Here is an 18,695-nt window from a genome sequence, read left to right as displayed (position 1 = left end):
CGAGAGCCATGGGATAATGGGGAGGAAATCTAGGGGAAAAAATAGAAGGAAATATTGGAAGGAGAGAGAGGCGTGTTCAAGAGAGAGAGAAGAGAAAACTGTGAAAAAGAGAAAAAAAGGAAGAGAGAGAGAAGAGCGAGAGAAACGTGAAAGAAGGGAGATAATCGAGGACTGCTGGACATTAACCACTCAATTCGATCAAAGTTATAATTTGCATGAGGAAATGCGGTTGCGGATCAGTTTGGAGCTGCCTCTCAATGTGTTAGTAGTTGGAATTCAACCCCCACACCCCACCCCCCACCCCCCACCCCAATTTGTCTTCTCTTTGATGGTTAGATGTTTGTGGTATTGTTTTTCTTCTTCTGTCTAGTTTTATTTTTTATTTTTTAAAAATTTTAAATAAAAAATAAAAAATTCTATATTTCCTCTTCTTTTTCTCAGGTTCAAATTATCTGCAGTGAACAATGAGGTGTAGTGAACATCCGACGACTGAGAACACCTAGGCACACGTCTCAAGGGGTTCCCAGCCACCCGATGCTCACTACACCAATGCAGTGGCTGCAGACAAATTTCCCGCCTTTTTCTCTTTCTTTCTTCTCTCCCACGTTTTTTGCTTTTGACCTGGTCTTCTCTTAAAATCTAGAAATATTAGATGTCACCAACAAATAAGCCTTGGTAAAAAAAAAAAAAAAAAAACACCACCACTAAAAATCGTAGGGAATAGGGGCTGCTTAACTCTGGTCTTCAAAATTGGTTCAAGCTGGGACTGGTTCTAGCCCACAAAGGTCTAGCTCTGTTGATCTTCACCTAGAAATGCTCTGCTAACACTCTTTAAGCTCTAAATACTCTTCAACAAAATTTATACTAACACCTGAAAACACTGAAAACTAACCCAAGTAGTAACCATAAAATATCATAAATAATAGAATAAAAATATCAATAAAATATGTTAATCTGTCACTTTTTCTATGTAACCTATTCCATATCCTAGTTAGCAATTCGGCCGAATAATTCACAAATTATTCGACCGAATCGAATTTTTCTGAATTAAATGAAAATTTCTAACCGAATCCGAATAAAAAATAAAAATCGGTAAAATTCGTGGTTTTTTCAAAAGTGAATATAAAAAGTGAATAAATCGTGGCGAACTGGATAAAACCGAATTATTCGGTTACCATTAACCCACTTTAAAAAAACAAAACAAAACATAAAAAACCAAAACCGAACTTTGAAGTCCGAGTGATTTTCTCTGAAAACCAAATCCCTCCCATCTCTTACCCTCTCTAAAAACCAGTGTCTGCACCTCGCCGCCTCGTTGCCTCGCATCTCGCCGCTAGCCTCCTTCTGCGGTCCTGCCTCGCTGGCTCGCCCTCTCTGAAAAACTAACACATCTCAGGCTTCTCAGCTTGTAGACCTATCTCACGGTTTGGCCTTTTGGGTTTCCACTTTCCACTTACGGTTAAGGCATCTTTTGGTTCTACGGATTCTTGCCGTCTTGCGGCTTCGGGCTACCGGTGACCTCACTCCTTCAGTCCTTCCGAGTTTCGAACTTCCGATCCACTTCCTTCCTGCTAGTATGTTCTACTCATAATGCAAAAATCTTGGTATTCTTGGTATGTTTTTTTTGTAATTATTAATATGATTTATTTGTTTGTTCATATGAAATGATTTTTATGTTATTTTTTTTATGTTTCAATTTTAACAAATAAGAAAAATGGGGAGACAAAAAGATAAGTTTTGGTGGATGTAATAACTTTTGTTATGCTTTTGGGGATGTTTTGCTTTATTTAGAATAGTTTTTTTTCTTTTAAGCATGGATGATGGAATCATGGAACTAGGTGAGTCATAGGTTGAATGATGTGATTTTGAACCGTTATATTCCTCCGGGACAATTTTTTTAAAAATTGGATTACTCTAACTATTGTTTCCATCACCCAATGACAGCTTTTTCCTAGTTTTGTATTGTATTGTATATTTGAACTATAGTAATTTGCTCTTTTTAGGTGTACATATCAAGTTAATTACTTGATAAATAAAAAAGATATAATAAATTATAAATAAATAAAACGTCCGAATTTTTTGTCCGACTTTTATTTTTGTAATCGAATAATTCTCGAATCCGAATCTAAATCTAATTTTTACTTTATCCACTTTTTTGACTGCTTTTTTGACCGAACTCTTAAATTGACCAGTCGAATTATTCCGAATAATTCTCCGTCCGAATAATTCTCAAATCCGAATTTACTAACTATGTTCTAGATCAAACAACCCTTTCTAAGTGGCTCACTCTAGTCTACTTTAGTCTACCTAACGGTAATTAGCCCTTCCCTAGTGGGATAGCAGTATTTGTCCAACCCCCCCCCCCCCCCCCCCCCCCCCAGCTAAATAATGGGCAGTGAGCTTCTCTCTAGAATGGAGAACAAAAAAAGAAAAATTATTAAAGAAAAACGTCTGATCACTTGAACATGTGGGATTTTATTTTAATTATGTTTATATTTAATGACTAACCGAGTTGACTTTCACTCACCTTGACAATTAGCCTCGAATTAAGTCCGAGTTTTGAATTTTATAACAATATAGAAACGTGTCAGAATTATCATTAACAGAATTTGATCGATTAGGACCAATGATCCTAAGTGCCTAGTGGAGAACCTAAATTAAGATTGAAAGAAGATATTTAAATATGAAAAAATCTTGTTGAAATCAAATTAATTAGTTTGGAAATAAATTGCAACTTATTTTTTGCCATTCTGGAATGACATATTTTTTTATTCAATGAGGGTGAATTGGAATTCTTTTACTTTGGTGGAACAAAAACTGTTCCATCTTGTGAAACCGTAGCATAGGCAAAAATATATTAGTTCCCTTACCCAAACGTGAGTGCCTAGGGCCAAACAAGAAAAAACCTTTGCCATATAAAGACGATATGTATCTCAATCTCAATCGAAAGAGCTCAATTATATATAATGGTTGGCGCACTAGAATAAGGCATGACAAAGGCTTGCTTTCACCTTTTAGAGAGTGAGGCGCGCGCCAAAACCAAGTTGAATAAACTATGGCATGCATGTTCATGTAATGGTGCTTGTAGTCCAGCCAAAGATGTATGGCTTGGTGGTACCTAGACAATGAAAATTCATAATAATAAGTCATTTTCAATTTGTATTGAAAAAAAAAATCTTAGGCCACATTTGTTTGATGGATAAAAGGGGTGAGAAATGTGTGACGAGGGTCTCACATATTGTCAGTTGGGATGACAAGGAAAGGAAATGACTGAAAATATGGAATATATAATTTTTAGTGGAATTCACCTCTATGGGAAAAAGAGAGAGTCATCTACTCTTTCGGAATAAACAGCTACACCTATGAATCACCCAAATGCCAGTTTAACCATTTGTAAGCCTTTTAAGAATACAAAAGAAAGAGTGGAAAGAGAGAATGGAAAATTGTAGTGGATTTATTAATGGGGAAAAGAAACACTCCCTGATGGTGCGCTGGCAGGGGGGCCTATCAAGCGGTGAACATGGGCATCAATAGAGGGTAGGGTGTCATCTCGCCCCCTCTCTTTGTTTGGGCGCAAGGGCCGCGAGGCCAGGGAGCATTTTTGTACCCTTAATTTATGGGAGAAAGAATGCTATACCCGACAGTGTTGAGTACGCCTAGACACATGGGGGAGTGGAATCAGGTTGTAAAAAACGTCCATGCCCCGGCTCCACTTCTCCCTATAATTGGGCATAAGTAATACTATCAGGTAGTGTTCTTTCTCTCTTAATTTATTTACTTATTATTTTTTAAAGGAAAAAGAAGCCCTAAAAATAATGTGGTCTCTACATCCAAACATAATGGGGGATGAAATGACCATCCTATTTCTTATAAAAGATGAAATTTTCATCACATTGATGCTTCTATTAGTGTCCCTATTGACCCGTGATAGTAAATGGCCTCGTTGCGTTTTAGGAAACCTCTCCTGTTATTCAGATTTTAAATAAAAACTACACTTAAGTGGAGGTGCAGCTCCATTTGATGAGAGATTAATTTTGACCACACAATTATGTACCAAGCAAGTGTTTTAGTAGTTCCACGCCACCACATGTGCTTTCCTTCTGCGTTATAGGAGGAGAAAGAAAGCTGATTAAATGGGAGTGGACCATATACTCAAGGAATTTTCTATGGCCATGAGTTTCTTACATCCTCGTATAGATATTCCAAAACTGTTACTTGGGACCTACTAAAGATACGTGAAAAGTGGAAGAATCTCAATGAGAAGGACCACTTATTTGACTTTTTGGATTTTTTTTTAATTGTAATATAGAAAAAATATTTTTATTAACATATGCATCTCGAAGAAGAATGTAGATGTGGAAGAATCTCAATGAGAAGCCCCACTTATTTGACTTTATGGATTTCTTTCAATTGTTAATTAAAAATACATATTTTATTAAATCCTCTTATATTATATTGTGGGGATTGATACGTAATTATCTACTTAATTTATCAACTTGTTTACATATAAATTTAGAAAAAAAATGTATAAAAAATTAAAATATATAAATAAATAAATTAGAAGAAAAAAAAAAGCTTCATTAAATTCATGATCAAATCAATAGCCATTGGAATAGAATACATGCAACAAGCATGAGTAGGGTTGGGATTCTACTCCATTTCCCAACCCCATATTATATATCTTGTGGATGAAAGACTTGGAGCTAGTCCATATATTGCCATTGTAATAAAGGATGGTGCCAATATGGAACTCACCATCCACATCTCTGATGATGATGAAATTGAGTGCAAGGTTGTGAGAGATGAATAGAAAGGGAAGGCATTAGGTTTAAGTCCAATAGAAGAAGCGAAGGTTGAGGGGAAGCTTATGGTTGATCAAGAGCAGATTGAAGAGGAGCTTCAAGTGGACAAAGATAAATGGTAATTAAGGGTCCAACTACCCAAGTGGAAGAGAATTGAGTTGCCCAATCCAAATGACAACGGGCACCACTAGAGGTTTCAGAAAAGCCTGATCAGTTCAAATCCATCTTAACTCACCTTGAGCCTGGTTAGAACCTGGGCTAAGCATTCAACCTGCAAGGCAAGCTTGGGCTGAAATCTCCAGGCCCGATGTCAGGCTGGGTCGAGCTAGGCCTAGGTTAAGGCCAATGGTCGAACCCAGCCCGGCACAACCCAACCCTATATATATAAAATAAATATATTACATTACTACATTAACATATAAAACGTTGTACTTTTTTAAATGTTTCCATTCATTATCAATCCCTTTTTATCATCACACCACTCACATTTATCTTTACTTTTTTCTTTTTTTAATATATGTTGTTGACGTTCAAAGTTTATCAATGAGCAGGTTAATCATTAATGGTCTGTGCCTCTATTTTTCACCCAAATGACAATATACAGGGACTACCATGGTCAATTAGGACCAACCAGCCTAATCAAGGTCAATTAGGGCCGGGCTAGATTGGACCTGGGTTGAGATATCTCAACCCAACCTAGGATTGGGATGGGGCTTGGGCTGAGTTAAAAGACCTTAGGGTTGAGCTGGATTTTAAAAATCCCAGCCTAACACAGCCCACTGACACCCCTAATGTCCACCTATATAAGTCTAATCTTAGTTCGCTGGAACCTATCGGCTCGTCCTCCATCGTATGCTCAAACCTTGTAGTCATCCCATCATCTTGTATCTTCCTTATCGCACACATCTTACAACAGAGACTGGGTTGTCCTCATCTTCTACTTAAGCTTCTTAGACTTCTTTGTTTTGAGTTCAGTGTCTTTTGCATGTTTTTTCCTTGAATGTTTGGTGTCTCTTGGTTTATAATTATGGTTTTTCTACTTTTCATAAAAGTTTTAATCTGTTAATCTAATGCACGTTTGGGAGGTTGTTTTGGTATCTCAGTACTCTTTATATGTTAGGACTTCTACATATCATCTTAATCCCCATTTTGCTAACTTTATGATCTTTGTTCCCAGCTAACAATAATTTTGCAACTGAGAACCGTATGGAGTTCATTTTGAGAAAGATGGCATTTGGCTTGGGCTGGATGGAGAGGAAGAATATTATAGCTATTTGGGCTGGGTATATTTAAGTTTTAGGCAAGAGAATGCTACCCGCTTGTGTGGCCACTGCGCAAACTAATGGGAGGTTGCGCTGAGACATCTTCAATGAATGGGTGGAGGGCAGCACAGTCTTTCCATGTTTGCCTGTGCCTAGGCATAGACATGCGCAAGCGGTAGCCTTTCTTTTTCCCTTATTTTAAGTATATATAATACTAAATACAATTTGTATATATTCTTAAGAAAAAAGAATGCTACCTGCTTGCATGTGTCTACACCTAAACACAGCAAGTGCGGAAAGACCGTGCTACCCCGTGATGAAGATGCTTCTTCGTGCCCTCCCATTGGCCCATGTGGTGGCGTGTACTTGCGCCAGTAGGATAACGTTTTCTCAATCATGTTCTTAATCCATCCAGACCCATCCTGAGCAATATGGCACTTGGCTCAACCAATGGCTACCAAATAATTTGATTTTTTGACAAATTAGGGCCATAAATTTTATACTCGGATCCTAATCTTGATCAAGAGGGGCAATGTGTTAGTAATTATTTATGCAAGTATTTTTTCCATCATCATTCATAAATGGGATTGGGATGGGATGGGATGGGATGGGATGGGAGGGGAGGGGGTCTGTGCTGGGTTTTTGTGAGGGGGAGTAGGTACACCTCATATGAGTAATTAGCATGGAAACCTCTTACATAATTAAGTACTACTAAATGTGTTAACCAAGGTTCACAAATAACCCAACATGGTGCATTAATTTATCATTGTTGTAATAATGGAGGAGACTGTTATAACTCGGTAGTCACTAAAGGGGGTAAATCAATGAGTCTAATTCCAATTGCCAAATTGACGAAAGCTGACTTGGTAAATCCTGTAACACATGTACCTGCTTATACACAGTTTATGCATACTTAATCTCTCATAGGCACTTCCAAGTATCCATGCCGATTCCACATTCCACAAATTTCATATAGAATACAATATAAAGAAAAGCTACGCCCACAATACAGGGATTTTTAATAGGTTCGACAAGATGCCTATGTCTCCGAGTAGTGTCTATAAAGGCTTTATACCTACTCAACACGCTACTTTAACTGTACCTACAACTGGGAGTACCCACACCCAATTTTTTCAAACTATAGCTGAGAAGGTACACACAATGCTGGTACAATTTGTAACACCCACTGTAAGGGAGCACCCATTAAACACCTAGTATAGAGATACACAATAAAATTGACTCAAAGTTTTCCCTACAGTTCAATTCAACTTAGCATGCATGCATCAATATCCACTACAGTTAGCATACATACAACATTATAAACAATGTGTGTAAAATAAATCTAGGGTCAGAAGTCTCACAATCGATTGTTTGTGATGCTCTAGGAACCTTCACTGATCACTGGAAATTTCAATTTCACCTCTTAAAGGAATTTGGTTCTTCAAATGTTCACTAACTGACTTGATGCTTATAGAGACCTCTCCATCATCTTCTTAAGCATTAATGCACAAAGGAACCTCTCACCACCGGCTTACCCTTTTGAACCCATAACAAATAATAAGGTGACCTAATTTCAAAATACATCCATCCCTACAAGCACTGGAACTTTTGCACCTATTAGTAAAAGTTATACTAATGATTGTGAGGAACTCAATATTGCCTCATTATTCATGGACAAACCAATTAGTATCCAGAGCCCTCTCTTTGATAATGCTGAACTTCTCAAATCTCTGCAAGTAGGCAACCAATTGGATACCTTAGGATCTGGGCTGGTCTTCGGTTCATTCCCCTCAATCCCAGTTAGTCTCACTACCCCAATGCCAACTCCAATTCATATGGAAAACCAACCTATCCAACCAACTACATTGCCTAACCAAGTCCAACCAACTACAATGTCTAACCAAGTCCAACAGGCTCGAAACTACGCCCCTTCTGAATCTTTTTGCACCATCTTTCCATCCTTGGGGGAGGTACCAGGTATCAGGCTCAATGCACCCACACCAATCACCATTCGCCAGTATTTCTACTCTCAACCACCAAAATCCAAAACCCAAACACCCATTGCCAACCTGGCCAATACTAAGCTGACCCCACAACACTGTATGGAACATTTTGGGATGAGCCTAAAAAGGAAGAGGAACAATAACCCAAATCCTATGGACCTTGACCTTTTAACTCTATAGAAATCCATACTGGAAACAATCTCAAACTCACTCAACCCAAAGCTTTGCTTCTCTACACTTAAAGAATGGATAAATGGTTTGTCTGTTGGAACGGAGTTCTCTGCCTCCAATGAAGCTCAATTTGCTATACCAAGATAGGAGGAGATGGGTTCAACTGGGGAGGGGGCAAATGCTTACATGCAGGACCGGGTAACATCCTCACATCATCCCCCTAATTCCAATATTTCAAATACTTCTGACAGCCTTTACTTTCCATTAATTTTTAGCATTGTTTTTTCTTGGTTCCAACTTAGTGCCAAAGCTATTCAAAGATCTTCTGATGATAGGAAGCCATAGAACTCATTTTTATCAACTGGAACTATTTCTTTTTTGAAGTTTGTTTAATTTTCATTATTTGCTTTAAATATTTTGTCCAAACTACTGTAACTATTCTCATCCTTAGTCAGTTTTTGGTATATTTTTAACCTTTTGATATTATCTTTGTCAATGTCAATTCGCTTCTGGAATGTCCGAGGTCTCCACAGTAACTTCACTAAGAATTGCCTTGCACACCACTATAAAAGGTTGAAACCTGACCTCATTTTTCTCTGTGAGACAAAATGTAAAGACCATAACAATTTTCCAATGCCAAATTGTTTCGATCCTTATACTAGCAGATGGTTCAGTAACAATGTGGGGGAAACAGGATGCAAGGGGGCCTTATGGGTGCTTGCTAAGCACTCAGTTGTTGCAAATAATGTTGCTTACTACCCTAATTTTATTGGGATCTTCTTACATGACACGGTTTGGGGCAATTGGTGCTTAGTTTGCTTATATACTCCACCACAACCCAACCTTAGGTCTACTTGCTGGGCTTCTCTTCGCTACTTCACTTCCAACCTGGCAACCCCTTTCCTCATCATTGGAGATTGGAACAAAGTCCTATCCCCCTCTGACAAAGTAGGAGGCTCCCCATTCTCATATTCTTATACCTGCACATCAGTGAATGACATGTTTATATCTACCAGCCTAGCTAAGATTAAACCCAAGGGATCAAAATTTACGTGGTCCAATAGACAAAAGCCTCCTAAACTCATTAAAGAATGTCTGGATAGATGTTTTGTTTCTCCCTGCTGGCTTAACCTCTACCCTAATGCATCCGCCACTAAACTGGCCTCAACTTGTTTTGACCACAATCCTATTTTTTCACAACTCAAAGGAACCCGATTATTATACAAAAAGCTTTTCCATTACTAGGATGCATGGTTCCACCACCTTGACTTCAACTCTTACTGCTACAACACTTGGGAACCTACCCTAGGATCAACCTCATGACCAAACTTATCAACTTCAGTAGAATCCTAACCCGCTGGAACAAATCTATTTTTGGTCATATGATCACTGAAAAACAAACTATTTCTCACAGTTCCTGAATTTGGAATCTAAACACTAGGACGCCAATAACTCTGCCAAATTGACCGAAATCTCCAAGAACATCAATTGGATTTTTGAGGCAAAGGAGAAATTTTGGTTTTAGAAGTCCAGACATATGCACCTCATTAACGGGGAAAGAAATACCAGATTCTACCATGCTATCTCCAGACATCAGGTCCGCAAGAGAAGAATTGAGTTCTTACAAAACTCAAACAATGAGATCATAGAAGACATTCCAAGGATTGCCAGAGAATTTACACTCTTCTTGCAAGAAATTTACACAATCTCCAATCCCCTTAATCCGTCATTTGTAGAAAGTCTGTTCCCAAAAGTCCTCACAGAATTTAAAGCCTCTTCACTCACTATAACACCTGAGGATGCGAAAATACGAAATGTGATTAACTCCATTGGCCCTCACAAAGCTCCAAGGCCAAATGATTTCCAAGCCTACTTCTACCAGAAGTTTTGGAATCTGATAGGAAATGATATAAGGGAGATGGTATGATGTTTCTTTACCAATGGCAACCTTCCTTCTGGAGTCAATCACACACTGCTATGTCTCATTCCAAAGAAAGACAAAGTGGAAGATTTCAGACCCATCAGTTTATGCAATGTCTCGTATAAAATCATTGCAAAAATCATGGCTAACAGGCTCTGATAGCACCTGCCAAAATTCATCTCACCTTTCCAAGCGACCTTCATTCCAGGGCGCCAGATATCGGATAACATTGTTATTGCCCGTGAAATCTTTCATTACTTTAAAAAATAAAAATAAAAATAAATAAACCCAAAAGGAAACTAGGACATGTGGCTCTTAAGTTGGACATGTCAAAAGCATACGATAGACTAGAATGGGGTGTAATTTGAGCAATTTTCTAGTTCCTGGGGCTTGGGGAGCATTGGAATGACTTAATCTCTTACCTCCTCTCAATAGTCACTTATTCTATAAAATTGGAAGGGTCCTCCTTTGACTACTTCGAACCATCAAGAGGAATCAAGCAAGGATGCCCTCTCAACTCATACTTATTCCTTACAACCATGAAAATTCTTTCCCGATTACTCTCCACATACAGAGACCTAAACCTCTTTCAAGGAATCAAGATCTCCAGATATGCCCCCAAGGTATCGCATCTACTATTTGTGGATGATACCTTCATCTTCTGTCAAGCCACATTCGAGGATCTACTGTCCATCAAAGCTGTCTTAGAACTATTCTCTGACCTTACCTGACAACAAATTAACTTTAAAAAAAGTGGTATTTTCTTCAGCCGAAATGTACCAAACTATGAAAGAATCAGGCTCAGCACCATCATTGGCATAAGAGAAGAATCTAGAAATTCTACCTACCTTGGCACTGACCTGCTCCATCCCAGATCCAAGACAGCCTGCCTTCAGGGTATCGTTAACCGGGTTAATAACAGACTATCTGTCTGGAAATCCAAGCTACTCTCATACATGGGACGCAAAATCCTCACCCAATCCACTCTATACTCGATTCCATCCTACCTTATATCGTGCTTTAGGTTTCCACTGAAAACCTGCAAAAACATCAACTCTATCTGCTCAAGATTTTGGCATGGTGGAAATCCCGAGAAAAGTAGAGGAATGCGCCTCATTGCGTGGAACAAGATTTGTCAATCCACTACCCTTGGTGGTCTCGAGCTAAGAGATGCTAACACCCAGAACAAAGCACTCTTGCTTAAACTGGCCTGGTGCTTTGTCACTGACAAAGAGAGTATTTGGGCAAAAGTGTTGAGGGCGAAATACTGCTACAACAGATCCATGTTTGATCCAAAGGTCCTCAAATGACGTGGATCATGGATGTGGAATAGTATAGTCTCCATGTTACTCACCCTCAAACAATGCATTATATCTAAAATTGGAAATGGAACCAACATTTTTTTCTAGTATGATCCATGGGTAGGTTTGGAATTACCAGGATCAGGTTGCTCACAAGCAATTTTACACCCCATAACCGATTCTGTTAGGGTCAATACTTTTATTGACAACCTTTCCTGGAAAGTGGAGGAACTGAAAGACCAAATTCCCCCACATCTGATTTCAACAATTACCCAAATTCAACATTCACCTCAAAATGATCACTGGGTATGTTCGCTAACAACTGATGGATCATTCAATACAAAAGCAGGTGCAATTTTCATACAAAAAAACCAAGGCCTATAGGTAAGCATGAGAAGCTTTTCATGCAGGTGGTGGAAGTTTCTATGGAAACTAAACATACACCCTAAAGACATTACAAAATAGAATCCCCACAAGAGAAATAGTAGGACAATGACTACCCATTGATACTTCTTGTATCCTTTGTAACAAAGATACTGAATCTTCTATGCATCTATTCATCAATTGTGAGTTTTCACAACACATCTGGGCAGCAGGACAACTTGGATTAAGGCTCCAGAACATCAATGCAAACTCATTGATGGAGACGGTAAAGTACATGTTTCATCAAAGAAATGTCCCTAAATAAGATCTCAGGTGGGTTTTCAATGTTTTTGCTATCATAATTTATTTCATTTGGCAACATCGAAATGAAATTATTGCTTCCAAAGGTAGGCCTAATCCAATGAATGTTTTACATAAAATAAATATGTGGATTTTTTATTTGAATATAATACCGAGATATATTAATGAATTATTTGCTACAGATGATCCGGCACCATTGAACAAAAACTTTCCCATTCCTTTTTTGAACTATCCTGTTTTGGTTTCTGCTGGAGCAACTAATAGGTTAACCTCAGCTTTAGGATGGGCTTTCGGAATTATATTACAAGGTCAACTTAGGATCATCAGCTCAGATACTACTACAACTACTCAAGATGAAGCAGTGGAAGCAGAAGGAATTATGGCAGGATTGAGGACGTCTACCAAAGGATGAGAGATCCATGAAGTATGGCACACCAACAAGAAGCTAACTAACCTTCTTCCATTCCCTTCCAATGAAGCCTGGCCTCTCCTACATTTTGCTTAATTCCAAGAAATTTCTTCACTCTCACAAACAATCTCCTTCCATCTAAAAGTATTGAAGACTATCCCCTTATGCAATTTATATATTATATGGCATGTAATCCTAATAGGCACCAAGACCATGTTCTTACTCCTTAACTTATCCTAGTTCTTTATGTTCATCAAAAAAAAAAAACTCTATTTTCTCTTCTTTCCACTTCTCTCCTTGGTTTAGAATCAATGTATCATGAATACAACCCCACAACCTTCTCTACCTTACTTTAATAGAGTAAAACCATTCACATAAAGCAATAAAACACATCCAAGGATCAACCAAAGAGAGGGAAGTTTTCTTCTTCAAAATTGTGGGCTTTTTCTCACAAAAACTCATTTTAGCCTTCCATTAGGTAGAGGACGAAATTCTGAGAAATTTACAATTTGAATGGACCGATTTGGTCCTGTGATTAGAAAGTTATAACTCTTTGAAGTTGGACCAACCAGAAATAAATAAATAGAATCTTTTCGAGATGGCGTGGATATGCTGGTGGCGCAAGGTACAACACTTCAATCTCAGTCGTAGATCTGAGTTCAAAAAGGTACCATAAATTCTAGCGTTGGATTATAATAACGGCATTTAATTAGAGGCGTAGGATGCTCATCTGGGCTAGCGTCGTGCAGTCGCTGACGTCAGCCGTCTTGTCCTCTGCTGACTCATGATAGCCTAATGCAGCGGCTTTAAAGGAGGACCATTGGATCTTCTATATAAAAATGAATTTTGTCGTAGCCCTTAGATCAGCTTTTTAAGAGATCAAACAAGTGCGTGTCATGCACACAAGCCACCTTGATCCGGTGAGATGCAGTATAGCAGACTCCATGCAATAGAAGAGCTTTCGATGGAACATTCCACGTCCTTATTAGCACAAAAACGTGCTCTCCTTTGGATGGGCACCAAGGCCACATGGCTCAGCCATAGTCGTCCATTAAGTATCCCTTATTCTCTTTCAATTTCAGCCAACCCCCCCATCTTTGAAATTTTGTTCTAAAAACACCCCACTTGACAAATTCTCAAAAATTACATAAAACCCCTAAAAAAGTAACATATGTTGAGACTCCCCGCCTACAACGAGAGCTTTTGGCTAATTCCAGATTGGAATTTCCGGATTGATTTCGAGAAAATGGTCATAACTTTTTCATACCATTTCGAAGCGAGTCAAAATGAAAAGAGTATAGACCATGACTTGAAGCTCTACGACTTTCTAGAAGACCTGATCATCAGACTCAACCATACAAAAAGAAATTACCCCTGAACTTTGTGGATGTCATAACTTCTTCATACAGTATCAAAACGGGACGAAATCAAGTGCCTTGGAAAGAATAAATTATGCTCATATTGTTACATGAGGATCCGTCTTCAAAAAACATGCCCTTAACATAAATTAGTCAATTTTTTATTAATTTTGACTTGAAATTCCATACCGCTTATCATGGATGACCGAACGCACTCCAAACACTTCATATAACACTGTCATCTCATTGGAGAGATCGTACGCTACCATTTCACTACGTTCGGCCACGTCACCCAAACTAACCATGTTATAACTGTCATGTGCCTAAGGTTACCAACAATGATAACTAGAAAATAACAAAAACTATATCCAATTAGTATTCCTTTTTTTTTTTTTTTTTTTGGTAAATAAAAAAGGGTGTTCCATGGTAGTGATCATAGCCCCAGGACAAGCCCCCATACGACAAGCAGCGCTTCCACATGACCAATAGGCGATAGTAGGCATGCCAAGACTCGAACGCACAACCAGCCGACTCGAGCGGTGATGGATTGAGGGCATTTTCACCACTAGACTACCAACCCCATTGGTCCTAATTAGTATTCCTACTACTAAGAAAAAGTAAATGAAAGAGATCACAAATGTCGAACACACATGCAGGTGCCTCATACAACAACATTATGGCTGTCTTCACCAAAAAAAAAAAAAATTATGACTACTTTTCGTTTCATCCAAACACTTCCAGGTTCCTACATACACAATATTAAAGCTTACATTTCTTTCCCTCCAAACAAATTTCCTTAATTTACTTTTCTAAAGGATCTATTGAATCTACGCCACAAAAATCTCTTAAAAAGTCAATAGGTAAGACAATCTAATGGCTGAGATTAATAGGAGAGAAATCCCATACAAGGTGACTCATATGTTGAGTTAAACTGAAAGCAAATTCAATTATATGGTCGATCCAGGATAACTTGGATCCTGGCCCGCATTATCTATTTCCGTGTAATGAGGCATGTGTTGCACTAGGAAATTATGCTACACTAAGGGAAGTTCTTTCTTAGAAAGCTCACTCGATGATGCCTCTTTGCATGGCCTTAATGTTTGCCTTGTCATGAGATCGGGTAGACCCAAATTTTATGGACAAGAAATTTTGTGGTCTCATAGCCACCTGTGAAGTTCCGTCACATATGCCAATATGTGACAGAATAAATAATTGAGTTTAAATATGAAATTTTAGGGAAGAGGTTAGGTATGCTGTCAGTTTTCTTGAAGTAAGCATTTCAATCAATAGGAGCTTGAATGATAAGGGCATAGGGCATAGGGCACTTTTCTAAGGGAATCGCAGGAGAAGAGAGATAGACATAGATCTGATTATACCAGTGGCATACATAGCCTTTTCCCAAAATTTTATCATATGATCAATTGAAGCTAAATCCTATTTAATTAATGATTAGAGTTGTTGAATCACCCTTCCATACTTCACTACTGAATGACCATATAAAGATGGTCTCCTAGGATGTGCTATTCAAAGAATATTTTCCTATTTGGTTGTATCCGCAATCTTATCTTCTCATTAAATGCATTTAAATAGATATTACATAGCAGGTGTAACTACTGTGTATCAATATACTCCACTACAACATGATAAGAGAAATTAACTACTTAAACTACAAAGATAACTACACATTATCTAATATGACTACAACATAGCACGTCTCATACCTCTTCTAGGTACAAGCATGCAAGACTAATTCATGTAACAACTTACCTACTCGAGCTCTTATTTTTGAGAATATGTTATCAATCAAATTTAGTTTCATATCACAATCGTACACCAATATACGACCATTTATGGTTGTGGGGCATTCAATCTTCATTTTCTAATTTCTATCCTTTTTTTTTTTTTTTTTTTTTAAGATTTTCACCCAATTTTTCGAAGCATTAAATGATGCAACCAAATTGTGCTAAATTATAGATGTGTTTGCATGCCAAACAAAGAAAAATAATTGTTAATTGAAAGCGTGGTAGAAGAGAGAAAGATAATTGTTAATTGAAAGCGTGGTAGAAGTGATTGAACCCTCTGCACATACGTTCATCTAAACGCACATGTGAGGATCCACACTTGTTCCATTTCCTTTCCTATGTACCCCTCTTTACCTTATTAGTGGTAGGAAATGTGACAAATGTTAGATCCTCGTATGTACATCCAAGTGAATCTAAGTACAAATGATCAATTCTCGAAATAGAACCACTCCTTTGTAACGGTTTTAAAGGGATTTCCAAAACCTTAAATTAGAAAGATGCAGTGTGGAAAAAAAAAAAAAAGGCCAAACATGTCTCTGCACATGCATTCACCCAGACGTATGTATCAGAAGCCAACACCAGCCCCTTATACTTCCATAAATACTCATCTTCATCCAGTAAATACTAAATAGGCTATAAATGAATCCTCTAGAAATCCTATCACTTTCCTGTTAGTTCAAACTATGGTTTTAGTGCATGGTTTCAAAACGGGTATTAGTAAAAAAACTGATATGGTATCAAAATGGATCAATATCGAATCGGTCCTATAGAACAGAAATACCCTTGTTTTCTTTAAAAAAAGAAAAAATGAATATTTTGACTTTTTCACTCCTAGTCCATTACATTCCACCAAAACGGTATGCACCAGGTATAGAGATTAGAGACATGCAAAACTAGTACATTTAGCCCAATTTGTAGAAGTTAGAAATATGGTTCCAGCAAGGGGTGTCAAGCGGTCGGGTCAAGCCGGTCTCAGTTGGACTAAGCTGAGCTAGGCCAATCTCTAGGGCTGCATCATGAATGCCCATTTAGCTAAACGGGCTTAGCTAGGGCGGGCATGGTACGATTGTAATCAGGTCAGTCGATCTCGAGCTCTAATTGGGCTGCCATAAATAGGCCTTAACCAGGCTACAAACATATTTAACTTTAGACGAGCCCTCTTTAAAATTGGTCTCTTAGATAGACTTGAAGAAGAAAAACAATAAAATGAGGCATAAATGGACATAGCAAAGAAAGACCACATAGTTTAAATGGATTAAGCCAAAGATGAGCATAGCTGCTAAGATACTAAGGCACTTGTTCTTTAACCCACAGAACTCAAATCAATTAAACTATATCTACACAACCCAAATTTAACAAGTTCGAATAAATTAAACTATGCCTAAAAAGGATGAATTTCAAATAACAACCACCAACATCTCAATTGTACATATCCCAATAGCTTAGCACTAAATTAAAGGGATCGGGCTAGGTCAGGCCTAAAGGAGTCGGTTCAAGTCGGGCTTATGAATGTGTATGGCTGGTCGAACGCCAGTCAGGCTAGATGGCAGCCCGACACGTTTATTAATCGGACTGATCTAAATTAGGCCATAAACTGTCAAGCTCGATCGGGCTACCGATGTGGACCTGGAATTGACACACCTAGTTCCAACTACATCCTTACCCAAAAATAAAAAAGTAGTTCTAACTTACCTCATTAATGAGCCAATCCGTGGCATCTCATGTAATCCTTTAAAAGCCAAACCCAAGATCTTAGCAACACCACCATACCTCCTCCATCATCTTCCTATCTTTTTGGAATCCCTCTCTCTTCTCTTCTTTCAGATTCATGGGTAATCATCATCCTTTTGAACCAATTTCAAAATGTAGCTCAGAAGGCCGATCAGACCAGACCGTGGCTGCAGATCTCATTGGTACCCTTTTAGTATCTAGTGCTTTCCCTTACTACATGCTTGTTGCCATAGAAGCTGGTAGCCTTCTAAGAGGACTAATCCTTTTGGCCTCAGTCCCTATTGTATACTTCATCTACTTGTTCCTTTCAGAGTCATTAGCTATCCAAATCTTCGCCTTCATCACTTTTGCTGGATTGAAGATAAGAGACATTGAGATTGTGTCCACTTCTGTGTTGCCTAGATTTTATGCCGATGATGTGCACCCGGAGGGTTGGCGAGTGTTTAATTCTTTTGGCAAGCGCTACATTGTGACTGCAACTCCCAGGATTATGGTAGAACCCTTTGTGAAGAACTACTTGGGGGCTGATAAGGTCCTTGGAACAGAGCTCCAAGTTTCAAAATCCGGGAGGGCCACAGGCTTTTTCAAAAAACCAGGAGTTCTTGTTGGGAAACACAAGAAATCAGCAATTTTGCATCAATTTGGCAACAATTTGCCTGATGTAGGCATGGGAAACAGAACTAGTGATGCCTATTTCCTATCCATCTGCAAGGTATGTAACTTTTAATTTTTTCCGGTGATTTTCAATGAACATGGAGAGAGCTCCGCAACAAAATCAACAGCCTCTCTCTTTTCTTAGATTGTGTACTCAGTGCACAAAGCTCACACGTAAAGACTGTGTTCCAAATCGAATTTAGACTGCATTTGATAGTCATTCAGTTTCAGAAACGACGTTTTGTGTCAAAAATAGAATTTTCAGTTTATGTGTCAAAATGCCATTTGAAAAAAAAAAAAAATATATATATATATATATGTTGTTGATGAACCTGTTTCAGGAAAGATTACCCTAGTTGTTCACTTCTTATGTGTTTGAAACAAAACCAAAATGACGGAGCAAGGTTTGGTTGTTCCATCATTTTGCGTTTCTAGGGTTTTTTTTTCCCCTATTCGTTCCAAAAAAAAATCAAAAAACACCAAATGCTTTATTCGTTTTTTTATTCCCATAAAACGGAAAAACATCAGAAACGTTTTTTTGAATGAACCAAACACAGCCTTAGTAGTCGCACTGGAGCACCCTTAAATTGCAATAAA

The 18,695-nt window shown here is 38.2% G+C and overlaps 1 pseudogene; it reads left to right on the top strand.

The window, feature by feature from the left end:
* Positions 1 to 17,541: 17,541 nt before the first annotated feature.
* LOC122063520 overlaps positions 17,542 to 18,695 on the top strand; it is a 76,581-nt pseudogene continuing 75,427 nt past the window's right edge.

This window comes from Macadamia integrifolia, unplaced genomic scaffold, assembly GCF_013358625.1.
Source record: "Macadamia integrifolia cultivar HAES 741 unplaced genomic scaffold, SCU_Mint_v3 scaffold1347, whole genome shotgun sequence".
Taxonomy (NCBI): domain Eukaryota; kingdom Viridiplantae; phylum Streptophyta; class Magnoliopsida; order Proteales; family Proteaceae; genus Macadamia; species Macadamia integrifolia.
This window is presented reverse-complemented; position numbering and strand designations above follow the sequence as displayed.